Consider the following 14696-nt stretch of genomic DNA (forward strand, 5'->3'; position numbering starts at 1 on the left):
TTTCACTGACTTTGATTTCTGGACCAAAAGCATTAAGCTTGAAGTCGTGAAAAATGTATCATGTGTGCATTCAATTATGGAGTAATTAGATTCTCAATCACCCTTACATCACATGAGGGATTAGCCAAGAAAGAAGAGAGATTCTACTCACTGTAGTGTATAGAACAGTTTTGTTAATTAGTTTAGCACTAATTGAGATTGAGAAAGTGTCAGTGTGTCATAAGGTAGGTTTGCCTACATTTAGCCATAGAAATCTAGGTTTCCAGCTGTTTTTGAGAACTGTGGTCCAGAACTTGTAAACTAAGGCTATTGAGATTTTCACTTCAGTGATTTATGGATTATGCCCTTACTGCCTAATAACCCCCTCAATAACTATGCCAATAATACCAGTTATTTATTTTTTGAAATGCTGTTAGTTTATGGCCCCAGTGAAGCCACAATGAGGAGTGGGGATCCATTGCAGGAGCACCCGTAGACATTTCTCACATAGCACACACAACTGAACCACTCTCACTTTAATTTAACATAGCACCATTCGGGTTTGGCCCAGCTGCCCCTCTGTCATGATGGAGGGGGCCACCAGGCCAAATGTTACTGAGTGGCATTGCAGCCTGGTGCACCAGGTCACAACACCACTCACTGTGGGGACCCTCTCAAACTGGGGGCTTGGGGCAAACTGCTCCTTTTGCCTCCCTCCTCCGCCCAGGCAACCCTACCCCAGCAGTGGTATGTACCATGTGTAAGGCTGTGGGGGCCTCTGTGTTTTGCTGGGCACTGTATAAACACTTGAGTTTACAGTCTAAGATACATCCAGTGGTGGGAGCCAGGGAGAGGAAAACTCGGCAAGGCTGCCATCAGGGCGCTTACTTCACATCCTTCCATTGGGCCTATCCTCAAGCTCCATGGATCCCTTGAGAGTTGTGAGGATATTGGGGAATAACCTGGAACCATGGGGACAGTTGTATAGATGCCTTTGTGCCCCCTCCACATTAGCCCCTTAGCTCCCTGCAGCTCTCCCTCGCTCCTTGACAAGACAACCACAGCATAGCCATATTGCCAGGGAGTAGCTGCCCCAGGATCTTTTAAAGAATTGCGGCTCTCCAGAGAGGAGGGGGCTCTGCCTAAAAGCCAACACGTTCTCAGAGGAACATTCACACCTCAGCACTTGGTACTCCATGTTTATAGATTTAGATGCGGTATTTTTAACAGTAAAGTAAGGTTACTTGTCCAATACAATGAAATAGTTCATTACATTCACACCAGCCATTTCTGGACAGGTAAGGTGAAGGGCATCACAGTTCATTTGATTGGAAAGATATGGATGAGATGTGTTTGTACAGCACCCAGAGAAGTGGGAGCCTGATCCATGACTGAGGTCCTAGACACTGCCATGATACAAATAATAAATAATAATATTATTTCCCTAGGTATGTCTATAGAATAGACCTAAATGAATCGCCTTATTAATTGAAAATTGGACTTCAGCCTGCAACATGCTGAGCAATTCCTGCAAGGTACATAGTAACCTCCACAAACATACAGTGACTGCAGGGTGCTCAGCACTTTACACATTTGGGCCCCTGAATCCATGCTCTACAGTTACATTTATCTATCTAGTTACCGTTTGTATTATGTACATTACAGCAGTTTTCCAGTTGGTCTGGCTGGGCAACTCACTGCTTGGTACAGCATTAGGGTTGGTTTGAAGTTATGATGATGGTACTATTTTACCAGTATATTTAACATTTTGACATGTTCATGTAGACTTTTTTCCTTCTCTATTAAATGTTTCACATTCTCCTGGAAACAGAAGAGAAGTAACTGCTATAAAATTCAGACCAACAAAGGCTTAATTTTTTGCAGTGGGTTTTGTGGAACACTTACACAGAAATATCAGGCATGACTGATCTTGCTCACACCAGTTTTTCTCCATTGCTTTCAGTGAATTTCCTTCTGGTTTACGCTGGTGTAAGTGAGTATCAGTCCATACTGTCATTGAAGGATACACTCTGCAACTCTCCCCACCTGCTGTCATTAAACTCCTGCTTCAGTTTCCCCTGTCTCCCTAGCAGATCATAAACAGTCCTTCAGACCCACTGTGGAGGAATTTCAGTAACATAATTGTTCCACTCTCCTTTCAGTGAGGGGGAAGACAATGCTCCCACAGTGCCCTGGGATGAGAAATGGAAACTTTTGAGACTGCTGCTTCAGTTTAACCACAAAGCCTGTATTGTCTGCCTTCATCTAATTCAGTCTTGATAGACAGCTGTGACAGTTGGCCTGTCCACATGGTCCAGTGAAATTCTCGGAACGGGCTGTACATTAAAAAAGAAAAACACATTAAAAACCTCCCAGTCACCGCTGTTATCTTTTTACATTTTAATTACTATTACTGACATACTACAGTTTCTGTATTGTCGAACTCTGTAGCTGCCTACAATACAAATAATATTAGTTTTAAGTTTGAATGTGAATATATACACACACACATCAAATGCACGTGTTTTGGACATTTGGTTTTTGTATTTTATTTAGTAGTATCTCTTCCTGTGTTGGCACTATCCAACAGTTCTCTTGTAGAGGAGAGATCAAAGATGCAGTCTACAATGTTAATAAAATAATTGTTTGTTCATGGGGAAGTTTATACAACTTCAGAAATAATTGCACAGGTGGAAAGAACTTGGTTGGAATCTCTCTTCACCATCCCTGCAAAAACTGTGCCCTTAAACCTCAATGCATAGTTTATTTGAAATGTAGCAGAATGCAATTTGCATTATTAGGATTCTTTTTAAAGTCTGGAAAATTAACTGATGTTGAAATAAACGATTGTGTTGATTATTTTATATGCATTGAATAGCTGAGTTTTGAAGAGAAATATTCAATCCTTACACAGAAAATGTCAGGGCTTCATCCACGTATGTGCTGTGTCATTCACAAGGGAGGGAGAGGTTATACATGGTGCTGCACATTGATGAAAGGGCAAATTAGATTAAAACTGGTGCAATGCTGGGCTGCCTCTTAGCACTGTGTACTGTAGTGAGGCCAGCACTATCTGGTGTCTGAGCCCAGTCCACACACAACATGGGGAAGAAGGGCATGGCTTTTGGAAAGGGAAGCAGAGCCAGACTGATGAAACCTGCAGCCTAGATGATGAAAATATCATGTAAAGTAAAGCTGTCAGTGGTGGCTTGGACCTACATACGTAACAGCGTACCCTGCATCATCAATGCTGGAGCCAGGGATTGAGAGGGCAGGTTCCAGCATGGTTCTGCGTGAGCAGAAACACTCTCAGTCACAGATGGTGAGCCCCATGCAGGGGCACAATGGAGATGCAAACACAGGGCTCACAAAAGGAGGGTTAATACAGAGGAGCAGACTGGTGAATCATCAATCACGAAGGCATCACCGGGCTGTGCTAGGCGCAATGTCACAATGCACATTTGATCCAGGTTTTCAGCACTGCATAATGAGCAGTTGCTGCATAAACAGTTATAGAGTCTCACAATCATTTATGTGCATACTAGGGCAGCTGGGAACAATAGAGCAGACCCAAACATCAAACAAAGGTGGGGAAGCAGAGTGGACTATCGTATGTGTCAGGGGCATGCTGTACATAACAGAAGCCATCACTATCACACAGAGGGAACACAGACATAAATAAGACTGTCGGTCATACCATACAATGCACCCAATGCACAGATGACATGCAATAAGCAGCAGCTGTGACACATGTTCATAATGAAATTGCCCATTTGTTTTCATCATACAAGAGCCAATGCCTTATAACTAGTAACTGGGTGAGATTTTCAAAGGGGAATTCGATACCTATGAAAAATTCACCCTGAATTTTTAGGGTTAAACTTGCTGCCACCCTCAATTTTTTACCTGGTTTTAAAACCTTTTCCCCATGGGGCCAACAACCATGTTGTCTGGTTGGGACTCAAATGTTCAGTACTGGCAATCAGCATGCACATAATCGGAGCATCCGCTACCCCACCACCTTGTTAACAAAGAGGCCACTTCAGTGCTTGCTGCTGCTGCTTTCTCCTCTCTTGGACAGCAGCTCCCAATATCTGCAGCAGCAGTTAGCAGCCACTGATAACAACAAAATAAGTGCCTGAGGTCCTTCCTCCACTGAGGAGCCTCTATCTGTCAGGGAAGGTGGAGTCTCTGACTCGCCCTCCAGGAAAAAGGGTCGAGGCTGGCAAATGTAAAGCAGCCTCTAATCCGCAGGGGCTGGATTGGATCAGCTAGACTTTTGCCAGTGAACTGCTACTGTTTCCTACCTGCCATGGTGTGCTCCAGTAGCTCAGCTTTCCTTTAAAAAATAATCAGGGGTCAGACGTCGATGGACCGAGGCCAATTTTTGTCAGCTGGGCATCTGGCCCTGGGTCTCTAGCCTTTGGGAAATCTCCAAAATGTAAACTAACCAAGCTGTAAACTTAGCTCATTCGGAAGAAAACTGGTGATAGTTCTTTCCCCATTTGCACATAACATGTTAACAGCTGAATATTAGCTGATGAATCTATAATTTTAATATGACAAATTATGATTAAATCTGAGCTATATATATTCTCCAAATAAAATGTGTCTCTTATCTTGGGCTGTACTGCGTTATCCTGGCTGTGAAATAGGGAATACATTGTCAAGCAAATGATGTAATGTCTCCCTTAAAAATATCCATTATTTCCCTTTCCTGTGTTCCATTCCCGTGTTTACTGTACTTTGTTGCATTGCTTTGTGCACTGATGCTCATAATGGTAAAAGTGCTACAACTGAGGAAGGGAGGGAGCTTAACAGGCCTGGCTCTTCAACATTATTTTTATTTTTGAAGGTTAGACTTTTGAAGAAAAGAAAAACAAAAAAGCAATCGCATAAAACTGTATTTTGCATTTACAGCTAAACCTCACCCTAACAGCAAACATGGTCACATATCATACTGTCCTAATTATAAAGGGTTGTTGTCAAACCAATTTCTGTGTGTTAAGAAAGCTTTCCTTTTGGTAAATAAAGATGGATAAATCTCTCTGGCTTCAATATGAATTCTTCAGGTGTGAGGTCTGTAGACCTGGTCCTCTGTCTTAGGCTACCATCATTCTGCACACACAGCTTCTGTCGATAATAGAACACCTCAGTGAGACACCTACAGGTATGGGTGCCTATTAATATATTTGAAAAATTCCAAGAAACAATAGTACATAATAAATGTGTACTGAGGACAATATATGGCCACAGACTAATAATTTCCTTTTTAAAACTACATACGTTTCTGATCCAGATTGCCATATAACACTTAAAGAATATTTAGGATATATGTTTATTTTTTATGGTTCTCAATACAATTTTAAAGACTTCTTTGAAACTGAGTTAAGGGTGCTGGGCATAAAATAATTCCCCAGACAAAATTTCTGCAATGTAGGACAAAAGATTCCTGGCATGATCCAAACCAACCATGTATAGCCTTCAAGAGAAAGGCAGAAAACCAAAGGAAACCCAACTCTGGGCAGGAAAGTGTGTGGGGAAGAACCTTTTCTTTAATTGGTCTTCCCACTGCCTAGGGGATGAAATTTTTTTCCTTGACCCATTCGATAGCCCACAGGAATTCTTACAGCCCTCCAGCTGATGTAACTCCAACAGGCGAAGAGGAACAGGCTCCAGGTGCATTCAAGTTGTCTCACAAAGGACTATCTGGTGCATGTCTGTGTGTGTGCTTGACCTCCAAAGAGTAACTGAGGGCCCATCATTGTTGTAGATGGGTTGAGCTTAGTGTAAAAATGCTTAAAAATGAGGATGCAACTTAGAAAAATAAATTTTATTGAGACAATTATTAAACTGAACTTAATTGACACTGCATAAGGAAGTTGGAGAGGGTGAGTTCCAGATCTTTCTTGTCTCACATAAACCCCACCCACCAAAACTCTACCACAGTCTATCAAGTTGAGCATTACATCATGAGACCAAACTCTCATTGTTTGATCGTACCTGGAGAGCATGACGCTGTTGCTTGGTTATTGTGAAGGCAGCGGCCTTGTACAAATTAATCCTTCCATGGTTGTCACGTACACCAAAGTGGGACAGAGGAAGGACTTCCTGCCTTGTAAAAATGAGGGACTCCCTTACTGTCAGGTTTGGGGAGGGGGAAAGAGGAGAGATTTCACTGTTTGGTTTGGAAGTGTGGCAAGAGGAAAATCTTTGACCTGATGGATGGTTTTTTCCTCCCTGGTTGAGTTCCACAATGGAACTGTCAGTCAGGCATTGGTCTTTGGGATGGATCAGTCATTTACAGTCTTGCCCTGCTGACTGAATGTCAGGCAGCTGGGGTAGAATTCACACCATATCTCATGATGTTGGAATGGTGGACAATGCACAGATAGTGTGTATGTGTCTATATAGAATTTTATCTATATTGCATACAAAATGCATTAAAAGAACTTTGTTAAGATTGCAAAGTCAAACACTCAGGAAGTTAGGAAATACTAGAATTAAGGTTGCTCGCACAACTTTAACTGCCCCCCCTCCAATGCATAGGCATTATAATACAGCGTTTACATGATCAGATACTATTTTTTTCCTCAGGAATCCTCATTCATTCAGTGCACAAGATGGATTGTGCTGATTCTACAGTTTACTTTTTCTTTGTTGTTCAGTGTGTGGCCCCCAGACCTTATTAACCACACACTATTCAAACTCTGCTCCTAAGATAGAATTATTCATTTTCTCATGGGCTCTTCTCTTTATCCTATCTGTCTCTTAGTCTTGGCCTCTAGGCACCCTTTCTTCCCTGCCCCTCTCCCGGTTTCCTGTTTCTTCTTACTCCAAGTACGAGTCTTCCTCCCCAGGCTCTTTGTCTAATCCCATTACCCCCTCTCTCCATCTCCATCTCCTTATCCTAGTCCTGCCCTCACACCCCAGCTTCTCATTAGATGTGTCTCCCCTGTGCCCTGAGGTTGTTAATCCAGTCTCCATGCCCAACCAGTCCCAGTCTCCCTGACCCAGCTCCTCATCTGATCTCAGTCTCTCTCTTAACTCACTGGCTCCTAGCTTCCCTCTATTCCCCTCTTCTGTTCCCAGTTCCAATATCCTTGCTCAGCCAGTTCAAGTGTCCCCCTGGCTCTCAGTCCCAGGTTCCTTGCCCAGCCAGTCCCAATCTCCCTCAAGCTCCCAGTCTCCTTCCCCTGGCTCCCACTCTCCCCAACTGCCAGTTCTCATTTATCTCTCCACCACAACAGATTCCTGTTCCAGTCTCCTTCCCAGACTCCTTGTCCCAATCTATTCTCCTCCCCCAAGTCATGCTTTTGTCCCCACTGCATTTAAATCAGGCAGCTTCCTCCTCCACACTGCTGGGCCTAGCAGGGAGTTATTGAGAGCACAGGAGAGACAAGCTCCCTGCTCTTGGTTCTGGTGTCCAGTCCTTTCTTGACTCAGAGCAGCCCAGAGCTACAATTGCTGAGAAAGACATGCTCAGACTCAGGCTAGAGCATGCCCAGTGCACACAGAGCTGTGGAGTTTTAGCTGCTATATTCCAAGAAGTCTCTGAGTGTGCGTGAACTGCAGTTTTTCAAAGCGGTTATAACTTGGCAAATTTCACAAGGACACCAAAAGCTGCATTCATGACACAAAGCCCCCCCACCCTTTCAAATTTCAAGTCCCTACTCCAAAGCAGGGAGGCGCTGATCCTTTTCAGATAAAAGGTCACCAGATTTTTTTAACTTAGGCAAAATAATGAATTTTACCCTAGCCTTATACTAAGAAACAACTGAATTGTTTTGGCTAGAATTTTCCAACATGTTCAGCCTGAGGCAGATACCCAGTATGGAAAATTTCAGCCCAAACGGTTTAAGTTTGGCAATGTTATAAGTAACTGAAAACACGGCCCTATAATGGGAAGTATCAGGCAACCTAAATAAAGGCAGTGATACCCCACCCCTAAATAAAGGCAGTGTTACTCCGCCTATAATATATATATATTATATATATTATCAGCTGTTCAAGCTTCTGAATATCACAGGGGGAAAAAGGAATTTGCTTATTAAGCCTCCATCTTTGCAGCAAGTCTGTGGTTGGGAGCTCTTCTATTATTAATTATTATTATTATTAATACAAGACTTACATCTTGGAAGTTCCCATGTCCATTGCCCATCATTACTCCCTGCTTTGTTTCCTCCAGGAAGACAGTAAACAAAGCTTTACTTGAGAAACTGCATTTCATCCCACATGCAATAGACACCCTTTGTTACCGTACACTCCAGCATTTATAAAGCAAAGAGTTTTCTAAGGCTGGAGCTTCGGAAGCACAAAAGGAATTGCATGTCCTCATTATTTCAGATGATATCTGTGTCTGTGTCAGAGACAAAAACATCTTAATCTCACACAGAGGTAAAGCCCACTGTTTCCCATAGGCTTTAATATAAATATACACTACAAATAGAGCTTTCTTAACTGCCTCCCCTGTAAACATCTGACAGTGCTGAATATAAAACAGATGAAAGTTATGGTAACAGAGTGAAACACATACAATTGCATACTGTATGTCATATCAACAATATTTTATACGATCTATTTAAAAGCAACTTTGAAAAATGTGTGTGTGACTTGATTTTTATTTTTGATGGATTGAAGAATATCAGTGGAAAGTGAATTCCGTGATTGTGGATCATAATTAGAGAAAGGCTTGATCTCTTTAGCTGAACAATCTAATATGGGTTGAGCAAAAAGCAAGCCAGAACTAGGGGAAAGGTTTAGTTGCGGTTTAGAAAATTGCAGTAACTCACACAGGTAAGGAAATGTTACTCAAGAGACAAATAAAAAACAAACACAAAAAATCCTGAAAGCAATCTAGTATTGGGAAGGAAGACAGTAATAATTACCTAGTGCATGAGGTTTAGAGTGAAATTAGAGAGAGTGATTTAGCAAACGTGCTTCAGCATTTTGAACCACTTGATTTCATAGCACTGTATGTTTTAGCCAACCCACCATCACTGTATTATAAAAAAAAAATCACCTCTCGAAACACAAGAGGCAAGAGTATCCCAAAGGATCTACAGCACAGCAAGGGCCAAAGTGAAGGGATTTATTTCACACAGAAACTCAAAAGCAGCAGAAGTCTAAGTTGATAGGGTCCTTCGCATGATGCCTTCAGACCAAGAGGAGTTTGAGAAAAGTTTGCATGGATCTGATGTTTACTTGAAATGTATTATTCAGCCAGTAGGTGTCTGTGTGCTATATAGCATTCCAGACAGGGTGTGGTCCTTACTAAACGAGACAAAGATGAAACTCAAGCTGTGTGGATTCTGTCTTAAATTGGAAGCTGTGTTGTCTTACAAGTGCCCCTGGTTTAAGAAAAATTGTGATTCCTTAGGTCTGGACAGACGCTGCAGGGAAGTCCTGTATATGGAAAAACAGAGCCATGAAAATTAAAGGAATCTATGGATAGGACCCTTTCTCTTGGTCATATCATGTCCCAGAGAAAATTCAGAAAGAGATGGCTACAATCAAATAGAAATTACTGCTGCCTAAATTGGCATGAATTCCCATTAAGCAGGGTATTTGGCTCAAAAGAAGAGGCGGTAAACATAACAAAGATTGCTGTGAGGCAGCTGTAGCAAGTGTACATGTGGGCAAGGGTGGATGCAATGTCAATGTTAACAAGGGGGTCGTCAAGAGGAAAGTTAGAGACTCAGCATGGGAAATGGGCAGGGTCACCACCTCCCTGGCAGAACCGGGTCCTGAGATCTGAGAACTCCAGCGATGACACAGGCTCACTGAGACATACCCTAGCAAGTAGCCACAGGTACTGTAGCAACTGCAGCTGTGCAATTCTGCTCCCTCTGTGGGTGTTCCACATATTTGCTGCTTCTAGCATCCGTTTCCTTGGCAGCACTTGTACTGCGATGGAGATCTATTTATTGTGGAGGCCTGTAGCTGAACTTCCAGTTACTTTTAGCCCCTGCCATGCTTTCAGAAGTTGTCTTGGTCGCAAACTGCAAGGCATTCTCGCTGGATTTTTATGCTGGCTGTTATTTGTGCAAGTTAACTGTTATTATTTGTCCAGTGCAAATAATGTGTTCAGCACTGTGCAAGAAACAAAGATAGTCAAGAAGTACAGAAGTGAGACTTGAGGGTGCCCAGTGCTTCACAGAATAGAGCCCACTGAGAAGACAGAACAAACTGGGACATCTAGAGGTCAAATTTTTCTTATTTTTAATATGAGCTAATTTACTGCAGCTAACATACCTTTTTGCCCATACTGCTTTTCCTGTGTGACAGAACATCCTAGCCCAAGCAAGAACCTTAACCAAAAGTCAGAAATTGTGTATAAGGAAATATCTGAGATTTCTATTTCAAAGACATTTTCTTACTGAATTTTCTAAGAGACAACTGATGGTACATTCCCCAGTGTTTCCTTTCTGGATGCACACTATGTCAGAGTTACAAGAATTTAATCCAGAAGAGTACATGAATTGGCAAAGAGCTTTTCAATTTCATGAACCTCAAATTTTGCTCTAGGTTTGAGACACAAATGCAGAGGTCCCTGTCATCTATGCTTCACACATTCAGGATGGAAGTTGCCTCTGTGATAAACACTAGCAGATGTCAAGGCATTCTAGTGGCAAACAACATAATTTTTTAACCTTCCTCCATCAGGAAGCCTAGGTCTGCTCTGAAGAAATTGCAAATTCACAAATCATCTTCAACATCCTGTAATTCTGGGCTTACAACCACTCCTGTCTTCACTGGCTTTCAGCCTTTCGTCTCACCCTGCTTTTCTTTCTCCGTTGCAAGATGCACCCTCCTATCACTTTTCCCTAATAGAGCCAATTCCTACTATTATGGATTCCGTTTTCAAATAGATTCAGTCAGTGGATGCATAGTCTATAACATGCCTAATTTTCTACATTGCAGCAGTATTGTGCAATTTTCTCTTTTCTATATAGATTTGGCTGACAAGTCATTTTCAGGCTTTGCACATTTTCTTACAGCTGTTGATCAATTAAAATACACCAGTTGTTTACAAAATTACAAAATCTAATCTCATCCTAGAGCATTCATTCTCATTTTAGGATTGATTTCTATAGCTAAGCTTACCGTACCATCAAGATTTACATTTTGGGGGGGTCAGTTAATGGCTAATGAGCATTATAAATGTTCATTTCAGACCCATTTCATTTGTTAAACACAGTGAAAGAAGAGAAAACTTCTTTTCTTTCTGGCCGATAGTTCCAGAGGTTTTCTTTAGTCATTGGTAACAGTGAGCATCAAACTATGACTGTTTCACTTAAATTAAGCTGGGAGAGGGATTGAGCAGGGAACAGTTTTTCAATAGTTTAGCCTTTCCTTTTAAGTGGTATCTTTCCCTAGGAGGGAGAAAGCCTCATAGCCCCAGTAACAGCCACTTCTTTTTAAACCAGAGCAGTTGCATGAATTGCTTTTCCGTTTCTGTGGGAGTGATAAACCAGGCCAGGTTCATTGCATTCCATTACTGGGACATCTTTCCTTATTTACAAAAATCCTGAAATTATTGTCGGTGGATGAACTAGTTTACAAGAAGAGCCTACAATGTTTCCTAATCCTAGTGTTGCAACAGTAGGCATAAGCGGCATTAAACATTACAGGGCAGGGAGGGATGGAAAGCTTCCCCCCACCACACACACCCTTTTTGCCCCTGTGTAAGTCAACATTCAAATGTTAAAAAATATAAAGATTCTGGTTTTATAATGTGTAAAACCCCTAGTAGTATTAAGGCAAGTCTATTGGAGATCAGCCCTAAATCTTTTCCCATCATACTTAGGTCACAGAACGAAACTATCCTCCCTCTTTCTATTAGAGGTGGAAATTGGGTAAATTGAGGAACATACAAATATATGAGCAAATAACAGAAGACCATCCTACATGTACACAGGGATTTGGAAGTGCAGTAGACATCCCAGAATGCAAGGTTTTTTGATCTCCTTAATCTGAAACATCAGAGATGACCACAGCTGGAGATGAGACATTGGGCGGGGGAGGCCAGACAGTTGAGGTGGCATGGAGCATTTTCTGTCTCAGGTACTTGGCTGGTTCTTGCTCACGTGCTCAGGGTCTAATTGATTGCCATATGTGGGATCAGGAAGGAATTTCCCCCCACGTCAGATCGGCAGTGATCTTGGGTTTGTTTTGCTCTCCTCTGCAGTGTAGGGTGCAGGTCACTTGCCAGGATTATCTGGGGACATCTCACTTAATCATTTCCTTGCCACTGTGGGGGCCTCTAGCATTGGTGCACCTCAGTCCCTCTTAATCTCTAATTTTGATTGTTGGGTTTAGCGTCTGGGTGCTGTGTGGTATTGGTGGTCTGTGCTATACAGGAGGTCAGACTAAATGATCTGGTGGTCCCTTCTGGCCTTAAACTCTATGACTCTATTTGATAGAAATTTCTCATCTGTTTTTCATGTGTTTTTGCCCATTATATGCTTAATCAATTTCTCTCACTAGGAGACATGATTTTAAAGTTTTTGGCATTTTGTTAAAGAAGAGTTCCAAGTTTTACCTTCAACTGATGTAAAAATAAATCTCTGACTTTATCAGTTTTTATGGAGAGAAAGTCCCCAAAATGGAAAGAGGTGATTTTTTTTAAATCACCTAAATTTACACGTAGTAGTTACTAGAACAGGAAAACAACTGAAATCCCAGCCAGTCATAGCAGGCTCTACAAATAGAATGATTTCCCCCCCTGTACTCTAGGTAAATAAACACCTGGACCAAGATTTTTAAAAGTGAGGGTCTAAAATTAGGTTTCAAAATCCATATTTAGGCACTTAAGTATGTGGCCTGATTTTGAAAAGTGCAGAACAGCCAGTAGCTCCCTCTACCATCACAAGCTGTAATCGAGCATCCACCCCACCCAAGGCAGAGCAGGCTAATTTAGGTTAATTAACCTGATAGGCTGCACCTGAGGGAGAGCCGGGCTTGAAAAGCTGATTGATGATGGAGCCCAGCTGAGAAGGAATGGGCAGGGCTGGTATAAAGCCAGGAAGGTGGCAGCAGAAAAGGGTGACAGGGGAAGTAATCTGCAGTCACTCCCTGGGATGAGGGAGTTTGGGCTAGTAAACCCAGAGAGGGGGTGAGCCAGAAGATGTGGAAAGGAGTCCAGGGAAAGAGCAATGGGGTCTGAAAGCAGACCCCAGTTACTAGACAGAAACACTACTGTAGTAGTTGGGGATCAGAAAGTAGTGGGACGTCCAGCCACCTCCGCTTTCCCTGGCCCTGAGTTACAGAAGTCGGTAGAGGGGTATCCAAAAACAAAGACTCCTTGACACCAGAAAATGCCACTACTTGGTGATGATCCTCCCATGTATGCCCGGGTTAATATAACATAACATACTGGCACAAAGTGGTCACATCAGGCTTGGAGGGTCTGGGTCTAGAAATAAGAAAGAGCTTAATAAGCCCATCCAGTCCAAATCACCTACGTAGTATGTTTTTTCTTTAGTGTTATGAAAGTTTTGTATCCTCTTAGTTGTTCCTAAATTCTTTTTTTCATAAATTCGAAGGCCAGAAGGGAACATTATACTCACATAGCCTCATCTCCGATATAACACAAGCCATAGAATTTGACCAACTGATTTCTGCATCAGGCCCATAATAGATGTTTGAACTAGAGCATATCTTCTAGAAAGACTTCTCAGTCTCAATTTAAAGACTTCAAGTGATGGAGAAGCCAACATATACCCAGGTAAGTTGTTTCAATGATCACTTATCCTGATTGTTGAAAATTTGCACTTTATTTCTAGTTTAATTTGTCTACCTTGACCATCCAGCCATTGGCTCTTGTTATGCCTTTGTCTGTTAGATTGCAGAGCCCTCTTGTGTCAGCAGTCAGCTCCCCATGTAGTCACTTATAGTCTGTGATCAAGTCACCTCTTAACCTTCACTTGGATAAACCAAATAGACTGAGCTTCTTTAGTGTCTACTATAAGGCTGTTTTTTCCAGACCTCAGATCACTCTTGTAGCTTTTTGCTGAACCCCTTCCAGTTTGTCCACACCATTTTACAATCGTGGACACCAGAACTTAACACGGTATCATAATAAGTCTCACTAATGCCATATATAGTGGTAATAATGTTTCCATAGTTCGATTTGATAGCCCCCGCTTCTACATCCAAGAACTGAAATTGCTCTCTTAGTCATGTTATCACACTGGGAGCTCATGTTCAGTTGGCTATCCAACCTGACCTGGTTGAATGGGTCAGTCACAGGATGATTATGACCCACCAGTGTGATGCAGCTGTGAAAAAGGCAAAAGTATCAGGAGAGGTATTTCCAGTAGGGAGAGAGAAATATTAATGCCATTGTACAGGCACTGGTAAGAGCAGGGGTGAAAGTGAGCCGGTATGGGCTGGTTCGGCATACCGGTAAGAAGCCGCAGCACTGCGTTAACATCCCTGCCTCTTTTGCCTCCCCTGTCAGGGGCACTGCCAGGTGGGTCTGTACCGGCAGGGCCACCGACGGGTGGGTGGGGGTGGCGGGGAAGGGGCAGAGACGTTAAAGCACTGCCGCGGCAGCGTTTTAAGGAGAGTTCTTTGCCGTGGCAGCACTTTAATGTCATTGCCCTTTTGCCCCCCCCAGGCCACTTACAGGGGGAGGAGGGTGCAGAAGGGCAGCTGCCCCGGGGCTGTCAATTTAAAAGGGCGCAGGGCTCCTGGCCGCCGCTGCTACCACA

The sequence above is a fragment of the Eretmochelys imbricata genome, chromosome 2 (genome assembly GCF_965152235.1).
Source record: "Eretmochelys imbricata isolate rEreImb1 chromosome 2, rEreImb1.hap1, whole genome shotgun sequence".
In the NCBI taxonomy this organism is placed as follows: domain Eukaryota; kingdom Metazoa; phylum Chordata; order Testudines; family Cheloniidae; genus Eretmochelys; species Eretmochelys imbricata.